The 22,489-nt window shown below is 38.7% G+C and overlaps 1 protein-coding gene and 1 pseudogene across 2 annotated transcripts in view; both read right to left on the bottom strand.

Moving 5' to 3' along the window:
• Nucleotides 1–22,489, bottom strand: part of BICD2 (BICD cargo adaptor 2) — an 84,828-nt gene that overhangs the window by 52,898 nt on the left and 9,441 nt on the right. The gene's annotated exons all lie outside the window — the stretch shown is intronic.
• Nucleotides 14,934–15,736, bottom strand: LOC101647510 (annotated as a pseudogene).

Here is a 22,489-nt window from a genome sequence, read left to right as displayed (position 1 = left end):
TAATCACAAAAACAATATGTAATTATATACTGTGAAATATTTATTTCTAATTACAAATAAATGAAATTTTGTCTTGAAGCATGGTGTAGCATGGGCAACAGTCTTCATGCTGGGTACTCCTATGTATCTGCATGTGGGCGGACATGCCTGGAGATGGATAGAGTGGTGGTGTCTCGGTTCCTAAGACATTGGAAATATGTATTTTCTGATGGTCGAAAGGGTTGTTCGACCCCCAAAGAGGTCACGATCCACAGGTTGAGAACCACTGCCCTTCAGACTCACGCAGCCATGCAATGATGGTGAATGCAGGAAGATCACACGCCAGTGGGTGGAAAGTCTTGTGGATCCATTGGTAGTGGAAGCATCTCAGCACTGGCATGGGTCTCCTCCAGTTCCAGGGCTCTGGTTGCATCAGTGTAGCTCCATGTGGCTTATCAGTAGGAAGACAAAGTCCAGAGAGTATCTGGCCTCCAGTGAGCTATTTATCTCCTTCACGTCTCCAAAAGGAGGTCATCAAGCTGAGACCTAATTGACAGGCTAGACTCCACCCCTTCACAAGTTGACAGATTATGTAACTGCCACAGTCATTGAACTTTTTTGCCTTTAATGAAATTCCTAGACAAAACCAGCATACTCACCCATTCTATCCCTGAATGGTATTTTATACCTGGGAGGTGGTGGCATCTCTGTAATGCCTGTCATTTGAGGCATTTGGGAAGTTTCCAAATCCCATGAGCTGCATGCTTCAACACCTGCTAAAGCAGTTACATGGCTGGGATACATTTCTGGGCCCTGGACAGCTAGTGAGTAGAAGGACTGGGACTCAGGTACTAACCTGGCTGGTCCTGCAGAGAACAAGCTTAGACCCATTGCACTCCTCAGGTTGGCTGGAAAACAGTAGCCAGATAGCTTTAGCAAGCAACTTTCCAGAGTGCTTCAAGTGGCTACTCAACCTCCCCAAATCCATTTTCTATGTGCCCTTTCTGTCAAGAATCACTGGTTGGTACTTGCTACAGGCCAAGATTGGGTGCAAGGGCAGAGGACACAGTCAAGCCTTCCAAGAACCAACAGTGCAGACAGATAGCTAGGACCAAAAAGTCACTCATTCTGGGAGACCACAGATTCACATGATCACTCTTGCCTTTGGCTTGTCAACGAGCCTACTCATGGATAACAGATGGTGAGCACTCTGTCCCTCTAGTCCTCCACCCAAAGGGAAAACTCAAACTCATTGCCAATTAGTCGAGTCTGACTAATAGTGACAGTATATAAGCTTTCTGAGGCTTTGTAAAACGTTTTATTCTCGTATTCCTCCTGTGAGATTTTTTACATATGCTTTAAACAAAACAAAACAAACCCCTTTCATTGAGAATTAGGTGGGGGTTTACATTACAGATCATAAATTTAGTCTTAAATCTAAACTACTGATCAAACCTTTCCAAAAGCTTACCCAGCTCCTACCTTGATTTCTCTTTGCCCAGTTATAGAACACAAGCTTTTCCTTCACCTCTAGCCTATTGCTTCATACTAGTTGGGGCTATAGACTCTAACATTTTGCTTCAGCTTACATAGTAGAAACTTAGTTTCAGGACTCTAAATCCAGAATCTCTGTTGAGTTAATGTGAGATCACAGATGGCAGACATAAGTATTGAAAGTATTGATAGAGCATCATTGGTTTTTTTTGTTTTTTAAATTAATTCCCCATTGTTTTTTTTTTGGGAATTGCTTGGTTCTTTTTTTTGAGGCTTTTTTTTTAAAAAGGAAATAAAAGTTACTTTAATCATTAACCACACTAATTTCAGTTGGAAAATGCATATTTATTTGAAGAAAATACTTGAATAAGTAGTTTTCAATGCGCAGCTTTGAAAATAAGGATTTGCCTAGATTATTTTTAATTAATCATTTTACTGGGGGGGCTCTTACAAATCTTGTAACAATCCATCATTCAATAGTATTAAGAATACTTGTACATATGTTGCCATCAACATTTCCAAAGCAATTTATTTCTACTTGAGCCCTATACCAACTCCTGTGAATCCTTGATTGTATATTATTTCTTATCTTACACTATGCATAGTCTCCCTTCACCCACCTTTCTGTTATTCATCCCCCTGATTGGGGGCGGGGAGCTATATAGCCAACCTTGTGATGGGTTCTGCCCCCCACCCCACACACCATCTCTCTACCCTCATGATATTGCTATTCCCACTACAGCTTGAGAGTTTTATCTGTTCTGAATTCCATGTGTCAAGAACTCTTATCTGTAGCAATATGCATAAGTACTCTGGTCTAGCCAGATTTGTAAGGTAGAACTGTGTCATGGTAGTAGGGGGGAAGAAGTACTCAGGACCTAGAGGGATGGTATGTATTTTGTAGGTGCTATACTGCAACCTAGTTGAATCATCCCTTCCTTGTAACCCCTCTGTGTGGGGATGTCCAATCTTCTACAGATGGGCTTTGGGTTTCCACTCCAACCCATCTCTTTCACATCAATATAATTGTTTGCCTGGGATCTTTGATACCTGATACCTGCTCCTGTCGACACCTCATGATCACATAGCTGGGGTGCTTCTCCATGTGGGCTTATTTGCTTCCCTGCAGATGAATGCTTGTTTAACTTCAAGCTTTTAAGATCCCAGATGCTACATCTTTTGATAGCCAGGAACCATCCACTTTCTTCACCACATTTTGTCCTCAGTGATTGTGTTGGGAAGGTTGAGTATCAAAGAGCACCAGGTTATTAGAACAAAGTGTTCTTGTGTTAAGGGAGGCCTTGAATAGAGGCCCAAAGTCTATCTGCTACCTTAATACTTAACATAATTATATGTACATTGGCCTCTATCCCTTTCATTATAAATTAATGTATTTACATATACATACCTATAGCTATATAGCTATAAATAGCTTTTGCCTCCTACTTCTTTGGTCTATTTTCTTTCACTTTCCTCCTATCCCACTATCATGCTTACCCTCCATTTGGCTCTCAGTAATTCCTCTCGGATACATTGTACTTGATCAGACCCCACCAGGCATTATATGCCCTCCTCCCCATCAATTTTAGATCTCTTGTTGTTCCTTAATCCCTGATTTTGTTGGCTCTCCATGTCCATTCCCAGCCCCCTCCTTTCCCATGTCCCCCTGGAACCGCCACGGCGGTCCTGTTGTTTTCTCCTCAAGATTGTTCATCTTGCCTATCTTACATAGACAGACATAGGGCAAAAGGAAAAGAAAAACAAATAAACATAAGAAAAAAACCCAATAGATCAGTGGTTCTCAACCTGTGGGTTGTGACCCCTTTTGGGGGTTGAACGACCCTTTCACAGGGGTTGCCTAAAGACCATCGGAAAATAAAATTTACATGTTGCCTACCTTTATCTGCTTTTTTTGAGAAACATGACATTGAAGCAGACCAAAGAATTATGATGATAATTTCTGTGAAGGAATACTTGCACATGCTTGCAGATGAAATTTCATTGTACTTTCCAAATCTACCCGACACCCCATTTGCACTTGCCATAAGCCCATTCCCACTCAAAGTTGAAGATGTACCTGAGACAGCGCAAGAGGAGTTCACTGAACTTATTAACAGCGATGCAGCGAGAACTGATTTCTCTACAATGCCACTTACAAAATTCTGGATCAAGTGTTTGCAGTCAGATCCTGTTCTGTCCAAGACTGTGTTGTGCCTTCTTCTCCAATTTCCAACAACATACCTTTGTGAAACAGGGTTTTCGAGCTTGTTGGTTATCAAGTCTAAATACATAAGTAGACTTGTTGTGGAAGATGATTTTCATTGTGCACTTGCAAAGACTGCCCCAAGAATTTCTGATCTGGTAAAAAAGAAGCTGTCTCAACCTTTGCACTGATGTTGGCTTTTTACACATACTGTTGTAAAATGTAGCAATGCAGTTGACTGTTGTTACATTAAGACTGTTAACCATGCTACACCATGCTTCAAGACAAAATTTCACTTATTTGTAATCAGAAATAAAAATTTCACAATATATAATTACATAGTTTTTGTGATTCATCACTATGCTTTAATTATGTTCCATGTGTAAAAATGAAAATACATCCTGCATATCAGATATTTACATTACGATTCATAAGAGTAGCAAAATTACAGTTATGAAGTAGTAACAAATATAATTTTATGGTTGGGGTCACCACAACATGAGGAACTGTATGAAAGGGTCACAGCATTAGGAAGGTTGAGAACCACTGCAATAGATAGTTTTAGATCTGTCTGCTGACCCTTATGTATGTTTTCCGATCAAGTCTGATGAGGTGCCAAGGCCTGTCCCCGAGTCAGAAGTCTATTTTCAGAATTCCTCAGGGACTTGGTTACTTTACTTCCCCCTCCCTCCCCCCTTGTTGCCCTGTTGCACTCCCTTCAGTGTCTCACCCTGCTCTGCATGGGGCAGAATGGGTACCCTTTCCACATAGTCTTCAGTGCTGTCCCCTGCAGCTCTATGGGTCAGTGAGGGAACGTTGTGTCTCCTGGTGGGGCTGGCCCTACGGTCCTTTCTGCATTGGCTGCTCCAAGCAGGGATGCCATCCCAGGGCTCGGTGGGCCATAATGAGGTTCGTGTCCCGCCGCCCCCCGAGTTCGCTTCAGTGTGGTTCTGACAGACCTACCTCTCTCTCCGGGCTGTATCTTCAGTGCTGTCCTCTGTATTAGCTTCTTCTGGGGAGGGGGTCAACATAGCTCGGCTTGGACCGGGTGCCTAGATTATTTTAGATTTACAACTAGTAACCTTCCTTTCATTAACAATCTGTGCTTCAAGTATTCTAATGCCTATTTTCCAAACACACTTCTGCCCCTGGCTGGCTGTTTTTATTCAGTTATATCATGTCTGCTTTATGATAGAGCTTGTAGATCTATTGCTATTACATATGCTATTCTGCAGATAGCACATGCAGTAGTCTTATACTGCTGATGAAATACTGTACCATATTCTCAACATCCATAAAGATGAGACAAACAAAATTATGTGTCAACAGACATGTATCCAACAAATCTGGGACTGTCCTAGAGAATTCCAGTCTTACTTCACAAAGATCCATGTTAATGTGTAACAAAGTCATTAGCACTTTCAAGTTTTGAAGGAGGATTTGATGAGAAGATTTAAAGAGTTGTTTTAAAAAAAGCAAGACTCTAAGTGCCCCAGGGGAAGATGGGCAATCTCCGGAAGCTTCACTCCAACATAAGCTCATTAACTTCTCTCACAGGTAGGTATTATTTAAATTTTACAGGAAAGGAAACTGGACTCTTAGAACCAATGACTCCATAAATGTTTCCTAAGTGCACCAGGCAGAAAAAGAAGAGAAGGAAAAGAAGCACTACTTAAAGGGCAGAAACAGAGCGTAGACCAGTGTTTCCCAAAGTAAGTGATATTGCCGCCCCCCTTGGGGGGCTGCTGCAGGGTAGAAAGCTAGTTTTTAATAGCCAGAGAAGTACAAAAAAAATTTTCTTTTCCTGAAAAGTAGGAAGTAAGCTAAATTAATTTGGAAACTGATGGAGACTTCCACTTCTCATTTGTCTATACTTCAGAATCACCTGTAGAACGGGACATTTTCATTCCCTGTCTTGTACACAGTTACCTGACTGCCAGATCTGAGATCTAGCATCTAACTGTTCAGACTTACTTTGGCAAGTGCATATCAATCACCAGATCCACTGAGCATCAGACACATTGGTTCTAAGCCTACTTCAGAGTAAGGGAAATAAATGTCCTTCCATCCCCATAAGCTCAACCAACGAAGTTAGAGTACTGAGCACAGAAACTGCCTTTTGCCAGAAGAGGAAGGTAGCCACCATGGAGGTTGAGATCAGTGTTTCCCTCAGCCTGTTGGCGTCTACAAATCACGCAAGAATATAGCCACACAAAAAACCTTGAACATAGATGTGCACAGCAGCTATGTTCCTGACATTAAAATAATGGGCCACAACCCACTAACCCTTAAATCAGGCATCCTTAAACTACGGCCCGCGGCCAATGCGGCCCGCTGAGGATTTATCCGGCCTGCTGGGTGTTTTTGCCCCGTTTTGTTTTTTACTTCAAAATAAGATATGTGCAGTGTGCATAATAATTTGTTTATAGTTTTTTTTTAAACTATAGTCCGGCCCTCCAACGAGTCTGAGGGACAGTGAACAGGCCCCATTTAAAAAGTTTGAGGACACCTGCCTTAAATGGACATATCTTGGTATAATAATACCAACCTATACAACAGTGAAAAGAACCAGACTGCTCAAAGTGAAGCGGTGAAGACCTCATATATTCACACTAGGCAAAAGAAGCACAAGCACAAGTTTTACTTACAGTAAAATTCCATGTATATGAATCTCTACACATCTGATCTCCAGCAGCAAACACAGCTCAGCTGTGGGTGGACACAGGGTAGCAGAGTGTGCCAATGAACTTTCCCTAGTAATAAGGGAAAGTTCTTTGCTAGAGCAGTAACCACCAAGTGTACATTTTTCTGTTATTAGAAGCCATCAAGTCGCTTCTGACTCATAGCTACCCTATTGCCTGGCCCTACACCTTCCTCACAATTGTTATATTTGAGCCCCTTGTTGAAAACACTGTGTCATTTCATCTCGAGGAGGGTCTTCCTCTTTTTCACTGGTCTTCAACATATCCAAAGTATGTGAGACATAGTCTTACCATTCTTGATTCTAGGGGCATTCAGTCTTTACTTCTTTCAAGGCAGGCTTGTTTTTCTGGTCTGTGGTACTTTCAATATTCAGAGCCAACACCATAATTTAAATGCATCAGTTCTTCTTTGGTCTTTTGTATTTGTTGTCCAGCTTTCCCATACATAAGAGATGATTGAAAAGTCCATGGTTTAGGTAAGGTGACCATTAGTCCTCAAAGTGACATTTTTTTTCTTTAATACATTAAAGAGGTCGTTTGTAGCAGATGTGCCCAATGCAATATGTCATTTGATTTTTTGACTGCTGCTTCCATGAGCACTGAATTTGGATCAAAATAAAATGAAAATCATAACTTCAATCTTTTCTCCAATTATCATGATATTGACCATTAGTCATGTTGTGAGAAATCTGGTTTTCATTGAGTTGCAATCCACACTGAAGGCTGCAATCTTTCAGCAAGTGCTTCAAGTCCTCACCTCCAGCAAGTAAGATTGTGTCCTTTACATATCAAAAGTTGTTAATGAGTCTTCTTCCAATTCAGATGCTGCATTCATCATATAGTGGAACTTCTTAGATAAATTGCTCAGCATACAGACTGAATAACTATGTTGAAAAGATACAACCCTGATGCACATCTTTCCTGATTTGAAATCAAGCAGTACTTCCTTATTCTGCATTGCCTTTTTGCCTCTTGGTCTATGTATAGGTTCTCCATGAGCACAAGTAAGTTTTCTGGAATTTCCATTCTTGGCAATGTTATCCACAGTTTGTTATGATCCACACAGTTAAAAGCCTTTGTGTAGTCAATAAAACATACTGCAAACATCTGGAAAAGGACATCATCCTTGATAATTTAGAATGTCAGTGAAAAGGAGGAAGACCTTTGCTGCAATGGACTGACATGGTGGCTGCAACAGTGGGCTCAAGCATAACAACTGTGAGGTGCAGGACTGGGTGGTGTTTCATTCTATTGGACAAAGGGTCACTTGGCATTGGAAATGACTCAATAGTACCTAGTAACAAACATCTTTCTGGTATTTTGGGCTTTCAAGTAAGATTCATTTTACAGTAGCAATACTATCATATCCATGGCTTGAATTTCTGGCAGATCCCTATTGTATACTGCTACAACTGTTTATGAATTATCATGTATATTTTAGTGTATGCTAATTATACTCAATTTTTAAAATAAGGGCTAGTTACAATACACAATTATTTGAGTTGTGGCCGGAATTACTCCAGAAATGTCCACTCCTCAAGGTTAGAGGGTACCCTAAAAAATGTAGTCTAGTCCCTGGACTAGGTCTTCAGGCATTGAACAGGTCAGTGAGAATAGTTTTCAGAACCTCCATGAAAGTTAAAGCCCACAAAGGTTCTAGAGAGCAAATGATCAGGACCATGTTCTCACTCCAACTACCACAACCACACAGAGCCTTTTGGATGGGAGAAAATAGCTCTGGGAATTCTTATTGGATTCCCACTAGGTCCCATTTCAAAATTAGGCATATCCAGCGACCCAGATCTTGGGGAGAGTTGGAGAGGGAGACCATACAAGCAGAAGTTGCTGGGAACGAGGAGCCAGTGAAAAGTACTTGGTTCCCTGCCCCCACCAAGAGCAGTGGGCAAGTTTGACTATTGCAGGCTGCAGTAGTATAGAGGAACTTTGTATAAATAAACACTGTCTGCACCCCTGGGGTGCGGGAACCTTGGGTCTTCTTGCTGGTCTGTTCCCTTCTAAACTGTTCCTCACCACACTCTCTGAGAGCAGCTATAACTTCCATCTCCTCCACAGCTACATACATAATTAGCATACACTAAAATATACATGATAATTCATAAACAGTTGTAGCAGTATACAATAGGGATCTGCCAGAAATTCAAGCTATGGATATATTATTGCTACTATAAAATGAATCTTACTTGAAAGCCCAAAATACCAGAAAGATGTTTGTAGTAACAAACCATTGAGTCATTTCCAATGCCAAGTGACCCTTTGTCCAATAGAATGAAACACCACCCAGTCCTGCACCTCACAGTTGTTATGCTTGAGCCCACTGTTGCAGCCACCATGTCAGCCCATTTCAGCAAAGGTCTTCCTCCTTTTCACTGACATTCTAAATTATCAAGGATGATGTCCTTTTCCAGATGTTTTCAGTATGTTTTATTGACTACACAAAGGCTTTTAACTGTGTGGATCACGTGGGTGGAACAGCTACAGGAGTTGACCACTGATTGCAGCAGCTACCCCAGGCCCATGCTGAGTAGGACCAAGACTGGGCATGGGGAGCAAATGTAAAGACCTGGATCACAAACAGAGGCAAGAATGGCTTCTTTGTGAGATGAGAGCTCAGAGACGTCCAAATCTAGAATCAGACTTTCTCTTAATGAAATCTTTATTTTACTCAGATAATTGCCTTGGAGACCAAGAACCGATACCATCTTGTAAACTACATTGCACCCTCTAGACGACAGTTCCTCGAACTCCTTATACTAATGTTATCTAGTAGGAACAGAGTACATTGGACAGAAGTTCCTGGAATCTTGTATACCCGCGGGAACACTTAAAAAGCTTTGGCATGCATAGCCAGGTAAAGCAAGCCAATATGTCCACTAAACTAGTTGTGTGGCTTCCTTCTTCTGTTGCTAGGTGTCACTGGGTTGATTCTGACCCATAGCAACCCTATGCAGAACAGAAAGAAACACTGCACTGTACTGCTCCATCCTCACAACTGTTCCTAAGTTTGAGCCCATTGTTACAGCCACTATGTCAATCCATCACCTTGAGGACCTGCTTCTTTTTCGCTGCCACTCCATTTTACCAAGCATGATGTCCTTTTCCAGGGCTGGTTCTCTCCTAACAATATGTTCAAAGTATGTAAGACTAAGTCTTAGCATTCATTCTTGCGTCTAAGGATAGCACACTGGCCGTATTTCTTCCAAAAGAGATTGATTTGTCTTTTTATTAGTCCATGATACTTTGAACATTCTTCTCTAATACCACAATTCAAATGTATCAATTCTTCTTCAGTCCTCCTTATTCAATGTTCATGCATATGAAGCAATGGAAAATACTATGGCTTGGATGAGGCACACTATAGTTCTCAAAAAGTAACATCCTTGATTTTCAATACTAAAAAGAGGTCTTATACAGATTTACCTACTGCAATGTGTTTTGATCTCTTGACTGCTGTTTCCATGAGTATTGACTATGAATCCAAATAAGACGAAATTCTTGACAACTTAAACTTTTTCTCTATTTATCATATTACCTATTGGTACAGTGGTAAGGATTTGGCCTTCTTTAGATTGAGTTGTAAGCCATACTGAAGGCTGCAATTCTTTGTCTTCATCAGCAAGTGCTTCAAGTCTCCTCATTTTAGTAAGTAGGGATGCCACATTCTTCTTCATATAATCCAGCTTCGCTGATTATTGGCTCAGCATACAGCATGAATAAGTATGAGAGGATTCAACCCTGACACACCCCTTTCCTGGTGTATTCAACCCTTACACACATCTTTCCATGTAGTATTTTCCTTGTTCTGTTTGCACAACTGCCTTTTGGTCCATGTACAAGTTCTGCATAAGCACAATGAAGTCCTTTGGAATTCCCATTTGTCTCAAGGTCATCCATAGTGTATTAAGGTCCACACAGTTGAATACCTTTGCATAATCAATAAAACACAAGTAAACACCTTACTGGTATTCTCTTCTTTCATCCAATATCCATTTGACATCAGTAATGATATCCCTTGTTCCATGTCCTCTTTGGAATCCAGCCTGAACATCTGGTAATTAGTCCCTGTCAATGTACTGCTGCAACCATTGCTGGATGAACTTCAGCAAAACTTTACTTGCATGTGATACCAGTGATATTGTTCCATAGTTTGAGCATTCTGCTGGGATACCTTTGGAATGGGTAAAAATATGGATCTCTTCCAGTAAGTCAGTAAAAGACAAGTATCTAATTCCTTTAATATACACAATGAGTCAAGTCAGGAGAAAGGACACTATGTCTCTCTCCTTTTTCCTTTTTGTCTGCTCTTTCTCCATCTGTTATCTCATGTGGTACCACTTTAAAGCTTATGTAAGGCCCTATAAGGGGCAGGAGGTACCTTTTCCATCTAGAAGATGATAGTGAGGGATTCTGTAGGCCTTCAGTTTTTCTGAAAGTTAGGTTCTTCCCCTGGCAGGCCTTTGAAAGTCTAATTAGGATGAAATTATTTTGTGTTTGGCTGTGAGGCTGGCTTTCTTTGGAATCTGTAGTCTTTCTATTCTTTTGCTGTGTATTGAGAATGTTGTGAGTCTGCAATGAAGAGGAGAATATTGAACTTGGGTGCTTTAAAAAATAATTTAACCGAGTGACTAGATACAGAGAGAAAAAAAAAAGATACAGAGAAATGCAGGCAGAGAGTGTGGTCTCTTTAATTTGTAAAACTTTAGGTTTGCTCTTCATCCAACATGGCATTCACATGGAGTCACATATGGGGCCAAGCTTATAAAGAGAAAGATGGGTGTCCACCTAGAGGCTACACTTGGGTCCACCATTAAGGTAAATAAGTATCCATTTTAGAAATCTCTTCTGACTTTAGAAACATCCTATTCGGGTTTTCTTCTTTCTTCCTCTTTTAACAAACACTTTTCATAATTTTTAAGACAGTCCTTCTAAAACAACCAAAAAATGGTGATAAAGGTATAATTTTTACCTCTGTAAGATATTAATTAGATGAAATGTAAATGGATATATTTCATTTCTTTAGAACTTCAACTTTGATTTTAAATATGTATGGTTACAAATTAGAAAGTTTTAATATTATAAAGACCAAATGAAGTCACATATATATAAAATTATATAAAACTTTAGAATCAAGATCTCTAAGGAATTTGTTGATATTAAATTTAGTAAGAAAAGGTTTGTTATGATTTGATCTATATTCAGGCCTACTGAAAGTTGTTGTCCCTAGGATACTGTTGTTGTGAGGGGACTCAAGGTTTTAAGCCCCCCATTGGCCCGATCACAATGATCTACATATAACACCCTCCCCCTGGGGGACAGACAAAAGAAACATGGGTGAAAGGAGACATCGGACAGTGTAAAACATGAAAATATAATAATTTATAAAATATCAAGAGTTTGTGAGAATGGGTAGGTGGGTGAGGAAGGGTAAAAAAATAAGGAGCTGATACCAACAAATGTACAAATGTGCTCGACACAATGGAGGGATGGGTAGATTGTGCTAAGAGTTGTACGAGCCCCCAATAAAATGAAAACAAAAACAAAAAACAAGATTAGAGCGTAATTGCTTTTAGGAAAAAATTCACCGTGACCAGAGAGAACCTTCCCAGGCAACAACACTGGGTGCACTAACTGAGAGCGAGTTGCTTGTGCATGCCCAGAGGGGAAAATGGGTATTATGAAAGCTCTGTTCTTTTTGGTGGGGGGGTTAACACCTTGTAATGTCCTGGATCTTAAGAATCCTATGGGAAAGAGTGTCAAATGATAAATTTATAACAATCTAATCTACACATCAGGAAGAAATTATGAAAGTTTGGGATGGGTCTAGCAATATTATATCTCTCTAATAAATATCAAGAACATGGGGGAGTGGTCTGACTACAGGAAAGGAGCATAATAGAACTTTGCCTGCTAAGCGTTAAACCTGCCCTAGCAAATTAAAGGAGCTAAAATACTTCTTCTTCTGTTTTGTTTTGTTTGGAAATTTATTTAATTGTATTATTGAGAGTTAATGCATATATCATATATATATTGAACAATCGTTCAATCCCATCAAGCAGTACTGTACAATTGCTATCACAATCAGTTTCCAAACATTATTTTCCTTCCTGGACTCCTTATTATAGTTTCTCTTTAACCCCCCACTTCCCACCCCCGACTATTCCCACCACCACCCCACCCCCTAAAACCCTTATTCTATTAGCTGTCCCTAAAGGTTCCTCAATCTTGGGTTTCATATACTGAAAACCAGAAAAACACATTACACACCTTCAAGAAGGTGAGCATCAATGATATGACACTTATGAGATAAACTCAATATGAACAACCAAAACAAAACGAAAATACAGATAATGTTGAAAACCAGATCAGGTCAGTGTACCTGAATTATTCACTTATATGGAATCAATCCTTTCATGGCTCCACACTATGTGCACAAACAATGTGGGTGAATTGTCAGGGATATTTACAATAATAATCCCTGAGAATGTCAGTTACAGATTTGGCGGAATACTGTAATACATTTATTAATAGAGCATGCAGGAAATCAATGTAGCAAGACCATGTTTTTTTGCCTAACAACAGCTCAACAATCTAGGCACACTATCCTCTGCTTCCTCAGAAACCGTGTATTTTCCTACTTAAGTCCTCAGGTTTGAAATACTTCTTTAAATTTAAAGCTGAAACATCTACTGCAGGCAGAAAAAAGGATACTGTATTCCAAAACCACAGGCTCTGATGTCATTGCATTTTGCTTGAATTTCTATTGTTTCCATGGTTACCTAATAATTGGCAGTTTAGGTCTATCAAACACTTGGCATATATTGTCATTCTTTGGTTATTATTTTCTGTCCAAGATCCTATAGACTTGTCATAGTGAAGGAGTGCAAAAAAGACTTATATGCTATAAATTACAGGGCATAAAATTATAAGTACATCTTTCTCAGTTAAAGAAATCCAAAGCTCCTGATTTGGTGGCCAAACTGGCTGGAGAACTAAACCTGAAACTCAGGGACCCTCCTAAACTGAATCAATCACTGATCAGCCACCCATTGATGAAAGACTCATCTGTAAGTACAATTATTCCAAAATGTGCCCTTGTTTTTAATCTTTCAGTTAATCCTGTTGGTAGAGTACAATCTAAAATTATATTAATTGGTTTTCTAGTTACCTTCTGCTTTTTCGGGGGATAGATGCTTGGACTAAGAATGCACTAAGGCTAAGTAGTTGAAACTACAACCCATAATCTGTTCCCTGCAACTTATGTTGATAATAATATTGAATGCTAGAAAAACCTCAGAATATAGAACTGCAGTTGGGGAGACTGTCTATTTGTGATAATCCCCAAATAGAAACTTGGCTGTCAAGTTTTACTTGACCCGTATGAGCAGTTATTCCTGTGTAGTCAATCCCACTACATCAGTTTAAGCAAATTCACTCTTATTGACAGCAAATTTACATGAGTACTCTCTTGCTGATTGTACATACAGCATACTTTGGGAACTCTAAGTTACTTTTAGATATTCATAGTGAAGATGCCAATAAAGATTAAAGTCAAACATCACATTTGTTATCAAATGAGAATCAGAAGAAACCCTTAGGCTAACACTCAGGTTGGGACAGTCATTTTTCTGAGAGCTTTAATCTCATGTTACAGTATACAGTATTAATTATTTTGGCAGTCCTTGGTACCTTCAATATTCTTCACAAGCACTATAATTCTAACACAACATTTTTTTTTAGTCTTCCTCATTTAATGTCTAACGTTCACAGGCATATGAGGCGATTGAAAATACTATGGATTAAAAAAATGAGATGATACCAAGGGCTCAAATAGAAAGCAAATGTTTTGAGAATGATGATGGCAGCAAATATACAAATGTGCTTGACTCAATGGGTGTAACTATGGATTGTGATAAGAGTTGCATGAGCCCCAAATACAATGATTAAATTAAAAAAAAAACACAATTAAAAAAAGAGAAAATACTATGGATTGTGTCAGGTATACCTTAGTCTGCAAAGTAACATCCTTGATTTACCCAATGCAATGTGTTGTTTGATCTCTTAATTGCTATTTCCCAAAGTATTGATTGAAATTCTAAGCAAGACAAAATTCTTGATGACTTCAATCTTTTTTCCATTTATCATGATGCTACCTATTTGATCCAGTTGTGAGGATTTTGGAGTTCTTTACTGAAGGCTGTAATCCTTAATTTTCATCAGCAAGTACTTCAAGTCCTCTTCACTTTCAGCAAGCAAGGTTATGTTATCTGCATATTGTAGATTGTTAATAAGACCTCCTCCAATCTGGATGCTACTTTCTTCTTCATATAATCCATTTTCTCTGATGATCTGCTCAGTCTACAGATTGAATGTAAGTATAATGAGAAGTATAATAAACCCTTGCTGTGTTTGAACAACTGCCTCTTGTTGTATGTGCATGTTCTGCATAAGCACAATGAAGTGTTTTGCCCCAAGATGCATGAGACACTGAGGTTCCAGAAAGTCCCTAATTATGGTAGAAATTGAATTCTTCATTATACTTAATTCTTTATTATACTTTCTGGCAAGTCTACTACAGACAGCCCAATGGCTTAGGAAGGATGGCCTTTCAGTTTTATCACCTCAGAAGCACCGTGGACCACCTGTTTGTAAAACGTTTTCCATTGTTCCTTATCTCCATTGATGCCTAAAGTAGGGTGCAGGTTTTTCAGGGAGACACCAGCAACATTCACTCCACTCCAAACTGGCACAACAGAGTGTCCATGTTCCCCAAGGGCTCATCCACGACAGCTTACTGGGTGGACTCCCAGCCTATCCCCAATTAAGTAACAAAACTGCACTGAATTCACATTGCAACCACTTCCAACAACATGGTTTTGGGAAGCCACTTATTGTCCAAGCCTCATAGGTAAGGGTATCTACTGGATTAGAAACAACAAGCAACTTGTAGTTTGGGACGTGCCCTACGATATCAGAAACTGTGAATTTGAAGATGTTCATGTTGCACTGGACCAAATTAAGACAACTTTCTCCCTCCTGGTGATGTGCTCTGGCTGTTATAATAACCAACTTGGAATTTGCAGTTACATTATATATAGTCTGTGCCAGAGAAAATTTTTGGTGTTCAAAGGAAAAGGCTGCCATGCTGGAGACCCATCATTTCACCCTTCAATTTGTCTTCTACAACATCAACAAGAGTGAGTTCATCAGCCACGTCTTTCATTAAGATACTGATGGCACAGGCCATGCCAACAGCACCAACCCCAACAAATGTAATCTTATTCAGAGAGGTCAGTTCTGCCATACAAAGATTCTGAATCAGCTGATCCTTAAGAGTTGTCATGCTGCTTTAGGAAGAAGAAGAAACTGGACTGCACTAGGGAGAGCAACAGCGATGGAGACGCTGACTCAGCAACAGTAGCTTTAGGACTCACAGTTAGTGCAGGAGGGACCTTTAATGGTACCATAAGGCTGACATCAGGAGGGAGCCAACTAAATTTTCATCAGCTTTATCCTGAAATTATAGATGGGCAATTGATGGTCTGTTACACTGTTAGTCGCTGGTCTGGTTTCAGTTGCTGATACTGAGCTTCTCTACTGTCTCTTCCCACAGATGTAGTCAATCTGATTTTGGTGTATTCCACCTAAAGAAGTCCATGTGTATAGTCACCATTCATGTTGTTGAAAAAGGTATTTGCAAAATACTATCATGCGATCCTAGCTTCATGTCTATCACCAAGACCGTATTTTACAACTACTGTTCCTTCTGCTGTTTCCTATTTTTGCATTCCAATTGTCAATAATTACCAATGCATCTCGATTGCATGTTTGATTAATATCAGACTAGACAACTTGGTAGAATTCTTCAATTTCTTCATAACTAGCTTTTGTGGTGGATGCATAAATTTGAATAATAGATTTCATTGAAGAATAATAGATATAATGCGATCATAGACAGCATTGTACTTCGAGATAGACCTCAAAATCCCCTTTTTTGACAATCAACGCAACCCCACTCCTCTTTATTATATCATTCTCAGCATAATAAGCCATAAGACTTTCTGATTCAAAATGGCCAATATCAGTCCATTTTAGCTCAATAATGCCTAGGCTATCGATATTTATTTGTTCCATTTCATTTTTTACTATTTCCAATTTTCCTAGAGTCATACTTTGTGCATTGTAATTCCAGTAATTAATTGATGTTTGCAGCTCTTTCTTCTCCTTTTGAGTTGTGCCCCATCAGTAAATAAAGATCCTAAAGGCTTTATTTCCACGGGCTTTATTCCACTTATGCCACCACAGCAAACACTACTTTGAGAAGGCAGTTTCTCCTCAGTCATAATTTGAGTGCCTTCTGATTTGTGAGTCCCACTATCTCTGACACTTTCTGCTTCCATTCATTAGGCCAATGTTTAAATGCTACACATAAGGTTTATTTCCACTGAAGTGGAGAGCCAATTCCTTCTTTGCAGTCTATTCTTAGTCTGAAAGCTTGTCAGTTTGTAGTTCCATGGTGACTTGTGTGTTGCTGTGATGCTGTACGTTATGTCACTGGTATTTCAAATGCCTGCAGGGTGGCCCAATTTTATCTATATTATCTTCTAATTTGCTGATTCTCTTGTATGTCTGATTAATTTTGCTCAGAACCTGCCTATAGTGTTTCTTATTTCAGTTTTTGTTCCTTTTGGTTGCAATGTCTCTTTTCTTATATCCTTATTCTGTTCCTCCACTTCCCCACTATTTCTTGAGATCTTTATCTAGGTTTTCTGATAATTCCATAATTGTTTTAAAAGATGTTGTATTTTATTCTCCCCCTTACCTCATTATTTATTCACTGCTAGATGTACGTTTACTCCTTTCATCAAGTGCATTTGAGGGGGCTATTGTTTCCCTGTTCTTTTTATGTTATGGTTTTGTGTTGGGGCACTAGAATTTTCAAGGGTGTAAATTCTTTCAATTCTGTAAATATCTAATGGTTCTGCTCACATCATTCTCAACAAAAACATCTCTAAGGGCCTTTACTCTTTGTTTACCATTGCCTCCCTATCTTTCTCCATGATAGCACCTTTTCCTTCCCTGTTTAATTAGAATTTGAAAGTCGTAGGTCTTGGTTTTGAACTTTCAATGTCTCCGAAATACACCAGACAATATACTTATAGCCAATCTGTTCACCAGGTACCAGGCATATGGTCTATATAAAATTGAGACTTGGGCATCAAGAAAACAATGGAGAAAATCAACAAGAAGCTGGTTCTTTGAAAGGAGTAACAAAATAGACAGACCACCGGCAAACTTAACAAAACAAAAGAAAAGTGGAAACTACCCGGAGTAAGAGATGAAAAGGGTGACATTACAACAGATCCAAATGAAATAAAAAGAATAATAACACATTACTAAGAAAAACTGTATTTACTCAAAACAAAAAACGATCTATGTAATCCACCCCATAAACAAGGCAAAGAATAAAAAACACGATCATATCAATAGAAGCAGAAAAGGCATTTGAATCTATCCAACGCCCATTTTGGATCAAAGCACTCAATAAAATAGGGATAGAAAGGAAATTCCTCAACATAATCATATATGAAAAACCAACAGCCAGCCTCACATTCAAGAGGAAAGAGCTAGAAACATTTCTACCGAAAACAGGGACCAGACAAGGATGTCCCCACTCTTACTGAACATCATGCTGGAAATGTTAGCTAGAGCCTTTAAACAACAAAAAGAATTCAAAGAATATGACTAGGCAAAGAAGTGGTGAAACTCTCATTATTTGCAGATGATATGATTTAATATGTAGAAAACCTACTGAGGGATTAGGCAAAGTGGCAAGGTACAAAATTAATAACTGAACGAATAGGTAACATCATGATCAACAGAGAAAAAGTTGAAGTTTTCAAAGAATTTGTATTGCTTGGATCCACAATCAAAGCTCATTGAAACAGCAGTCAAGAAATCAAGAGAAGTTGCATTAGGTAAATCTGCTGCACAAGACTTCTTTAGAGTATTGAAAAGCAGGATGATACTTTTTGAACTAAGGTGTGCCTGACTCAAGTCATGGTATTTCCATTGCCTCATATGCATGTGAAAGTTGAACAATGACACCGATGGAACATACAACTTTCCTCTAGTTCTTTAATGCTTTCTCCCCCCCACTATCATGATCCCAATTCTACCTTACAAACCCAGCTAAACCAGAACATGTACAGATAAGAGTTGGAAACACAAGGAATCCAGGAAAGTTAAACCCCTCAGGACCAATAATGAGAGTAGCAATGCCAGGAGGGTTAAGGGGAAGGTTTGGGGAAAGAAGGGGAACTGATCATAATGATCTACATATTACCCCCTCCCTGGGGGAAGGACAACAGAAAAGCGGGTGAAGAGAGACATCATCGGTCAGTGTAAGACATGAAAAAATAATAATTTATGAATTATCAAAAGTTCATGAAGGAAGGACGGTGGGGGAGGGAGGGGGATAAATGAGGTGCTGATACCAAGGGATCAAGTAGAAAATGTTTTGAGAATGATGATGGCAACAAATGTACAAATGTGCTTGACAAAATGTATGTATGTATGTATGAGCTGCCAATAGATTTAAAATTTTTTAAAAAGGAAGTTGGACATTGAAAAAAAAAACCCAACAACCCAAGAGCAATCAATGCATTTGAATTGTGGTACTGGGTAAAAATATTGAAAGAACCGTGAACTGCTAACAGGACAAATTTATCTGTCTTGGAAGAAGTAGAGCCAGAATGCTCCTTAGAGGAAAAATGGCGAGACTTCCCTGTACTTGTTTTGGACATGTTGTCAGGGAACACCAGTCCTTGGAGGACATCATGCTTGGTAAAGTAATGCAAAAGAGGAAGACCTTCAAGGAGATGGATTGACACAGTGGCTCAATAAGCTCAAGCACAGTAACAATTGTGAGGATGGTGCAGGACTGGGCAGTGTTTTGTTATGTTGTTACCATGGGTCAGCTTGATGGTACCTAAAAACAACAACATCTCACAAAGGGAACTGAACACATTGCCAGTAATGCTAGCAAAATTCTCATTCATTGCTAATGGGAACAAAAGTGGTATAACCACTTTGGAAGATGCTCTGGAAATTTCTTAAGCATAGTTTGACCATACAAGGCATCATTCTTGTTCTTAGGTATTTACCCAACTGATATGAAAACAGGTCTACAAAAAAACTAACTCCAAGAAACCAAGATGTCCTTCACTAGATGAATGAGTAAACAAACTGTGGTACATTCATATGAGATCTTCAAAAAGCCTAAATTGTGAGAATCCAGATTGTAGAGGGCTATGGATGAAAGTGGGATCCCAAGGTACATTTGTGGGAACTACATAGGAAATAAGCTTCTGGTATTTTCCCTCTATCCATATTAGAGGGATGAGATGAAAGTGGTTACTAAACAGTGCATTAGAGAGATGACTATAGAAGATCAAAAGGATAAATCTGACTTGAATGGTTAAAATCTTGTCAGTGGATTCCCCCTGCCCCTGATGTACATTAGGCCTACTCTGATTTTCAACATTTTCTGTACTTTGTTTGTTCATATTGGGTTTATCTCAGATGTTCTGTAATTGGGGTAACCCTCTTGAATTCGTGTTACGTGTTTTTCAGTATATAAAACCCAGAATTGATGAATCTATAGGGACAGTAAGAATAAGTGTTTTGGTCCCTAGGGCAGACTCCATTGTCAAGGAGTCCAGGAAGGAAAAGAATGTTTTGAAACAGATTACAGCAGCAATTGTACGATGTGACTGAACTATGGAATGATATGATATATGTATTAACTCCCAATAAAATAAAGTAAGTTAATGGAAAAATGTGTACTATTAAAAAATTAAGCATGGACTTCAATTTTTTGCACCATAAGACATTCATACTAACCTGTTAAAACATGTTTGGACATGATCTAGTAAGACATCAGTCTGCAAATAGCCTGTATCAGAGCAACATAAATTCTGCTAAAATTGAGGCAAGAACAAATATCAAATTTGATATCAAATTTATGGTGAAGCTTGAACGGAAGAATGATGATATCATTGATGCTTTATGAAAAGTTTATAGAGACAATGGCTCAAAGAACTCAACAGTCTACAAATGCATAATTTATCTAAAGAAGAGATTAAATGATGTTGAAAAGTAATAGACCATCTGCAATAATTTTTGAGTCAACAATTCGTTTGTCCCTTAATTAAAGATGTCTGAGGATTAATGGCAGAAGCGGCTAACAGCAGAAACGGCCAACACCAAAGACATCTCAATTGGTGCCACTTACACAATTCTAAATGAAAATTTAAAGTTTGGCAAATTTTTTGTTTTATGGATGCTGGGCCCACATCAGCTGCAGACAAGACCAAAGCTTTCTATGGAAATTTTAAACAAGTGGGATCAAAATCCTGAAGCATTTCTTAGAAGAACTGTATTAGGAGAGGAAGGATGGCTTTACCAGTACGATCCTGAACACCAAGCACAATCAAAGACATGGCTACCAAAGGAAGAAGTGGCCCACCCAAAACAACAGTGAACTACTTAGAAGCAGAGGCTATCGCAACAAGGCAGTTAGCTTGTTGACTTACTTTCTAAAGAGTCAAAGAATGTTAACATCTGCTTATTATGAGACTATTTTAAAAAGTTAGAAGGAAAACACCCAGGAAATGTTCACCAGACGCCTTCTCCACTACAATATTATTCCTGCTCATTTATTTCATTAAAAGCAATTTTTCAAGAGTTTCTATGAGAAATCATTAGACATCTGTCTTTCAGTCCTGATTTGGCTCCTTCTGACTTTTTTGTTTCTTAATCTCTAAAAAAACCAAAAAAACAAAATACACTTTAAACGGTATCCATTTTTCTTTAGTTAATAATATAAAAAGACTACACTGACATGGTTAAAATCTCAGGGCCCTTTAGGGATGGACTAAATAACTGGCATATTTGATTTAAAAGTGTCTTGACCTTGTTGGGGCTTATGTTGAGAAATAAAGTTTACATTTAAAATTTTTTATCTTTTCATTTCATTTTTCAACAAGTTTTTTGATGTCTGTGATTTAAGAGCAAAGATTTCATGCTGAAGACAGGTGAGCCTGACTCAAGCCATGGTATTTTCAATCACCTAAGCATGTAAAGGTTTAATAATAAGAAAGACCAAAGAAGAATTGATACCTTTGAATTATAGAATTAGTGAAGAATATTGACAATACCCTGTACTGTGAAAAGAACAAATAAATCTTTCTTGGAATAACTATAGCTAGAATGCTCCTTAAAAGTGAGGATGGCAAGATTTTGTCTCATTTACTTTAGACATGGTATTAGGAGGGGCCAGTCCTTGGAGGACATCATGCGTGGTAAAATAGGGGGTTAGCCTAAGACCACTTTCAGTGAGAGAGTGGCACAGTGACTGCAATAATATTCTCAAATATAGCAATGGGGCAGGATTAGGCAGTGTTTCTTTCTGTTGTACTAAGGTCACTATGAGTTGGAATTAACTGAAGGCACCAAACACAAAAGCAACCTTTAACATGATGTTATGAGAATAGCAGTTTAACTCAGTGATTTTCTTGCCAATAGCCCAATAACTCCATTCTTGTTATGATAAAAATACCCCAACTGAGGGATTCTATATCCCAGAAAAAAATTGGAACTTTGCAAAAAAATCTCAGTGCGAGGACATTCTACAAAGTGTACTTTCAATAACAATTGTTTGTTGTTAATTAAGTGGGGATTTACATTTCAGAATATCAACTTTGTATTCAACAGTTTAAACTACTAATCACACTCCTCAATAGTTTACTCTTCACTCACTCTTAGGGTTTTCTTCTTGTGGTCTACTATCTTCCATTTCACCCAAGTTAACATCTATCAACAGTTTAGTTGTTTTATTTCCTCTCCCCTCTACCTTAACCTTTTTTTTTTTTTTTTTTAAGAACATTTTATTAGGGGCTCATACAACTCTCTTATCACAATCCATACACACATCAATTTCTTCACTCACTCTTAGGGTTTTCTTCTTGTGGTCTACTATCTTCCATTTCACCCAAGTTAACATCTATCAACAGTTTAGTTGTTTTATTTCCTC

The sequence above is a fragment of the Echinops telfairi genome, unplaced genomic scaffold, assembly GCF_000313985.2.
Source record: "Echinops telfairi isolate 266 unplaced genomic scaffold, ASM31398v2 ScPeMD7_7430;HRSCAF=8468, whole genome shotgun sequence".
NCBI classification, from domain to species: Eukaryota; Metazoa; Chordata; class Mammalia; order Afrosoricida; family Tenrecidae; genus Echinops; species Echinops telfairi.
The sequence above is the reverse complement of the archived record's forward strand: the minus strand, read 5'-3'. Positions and strand labels throughout refer to the sequence as shown.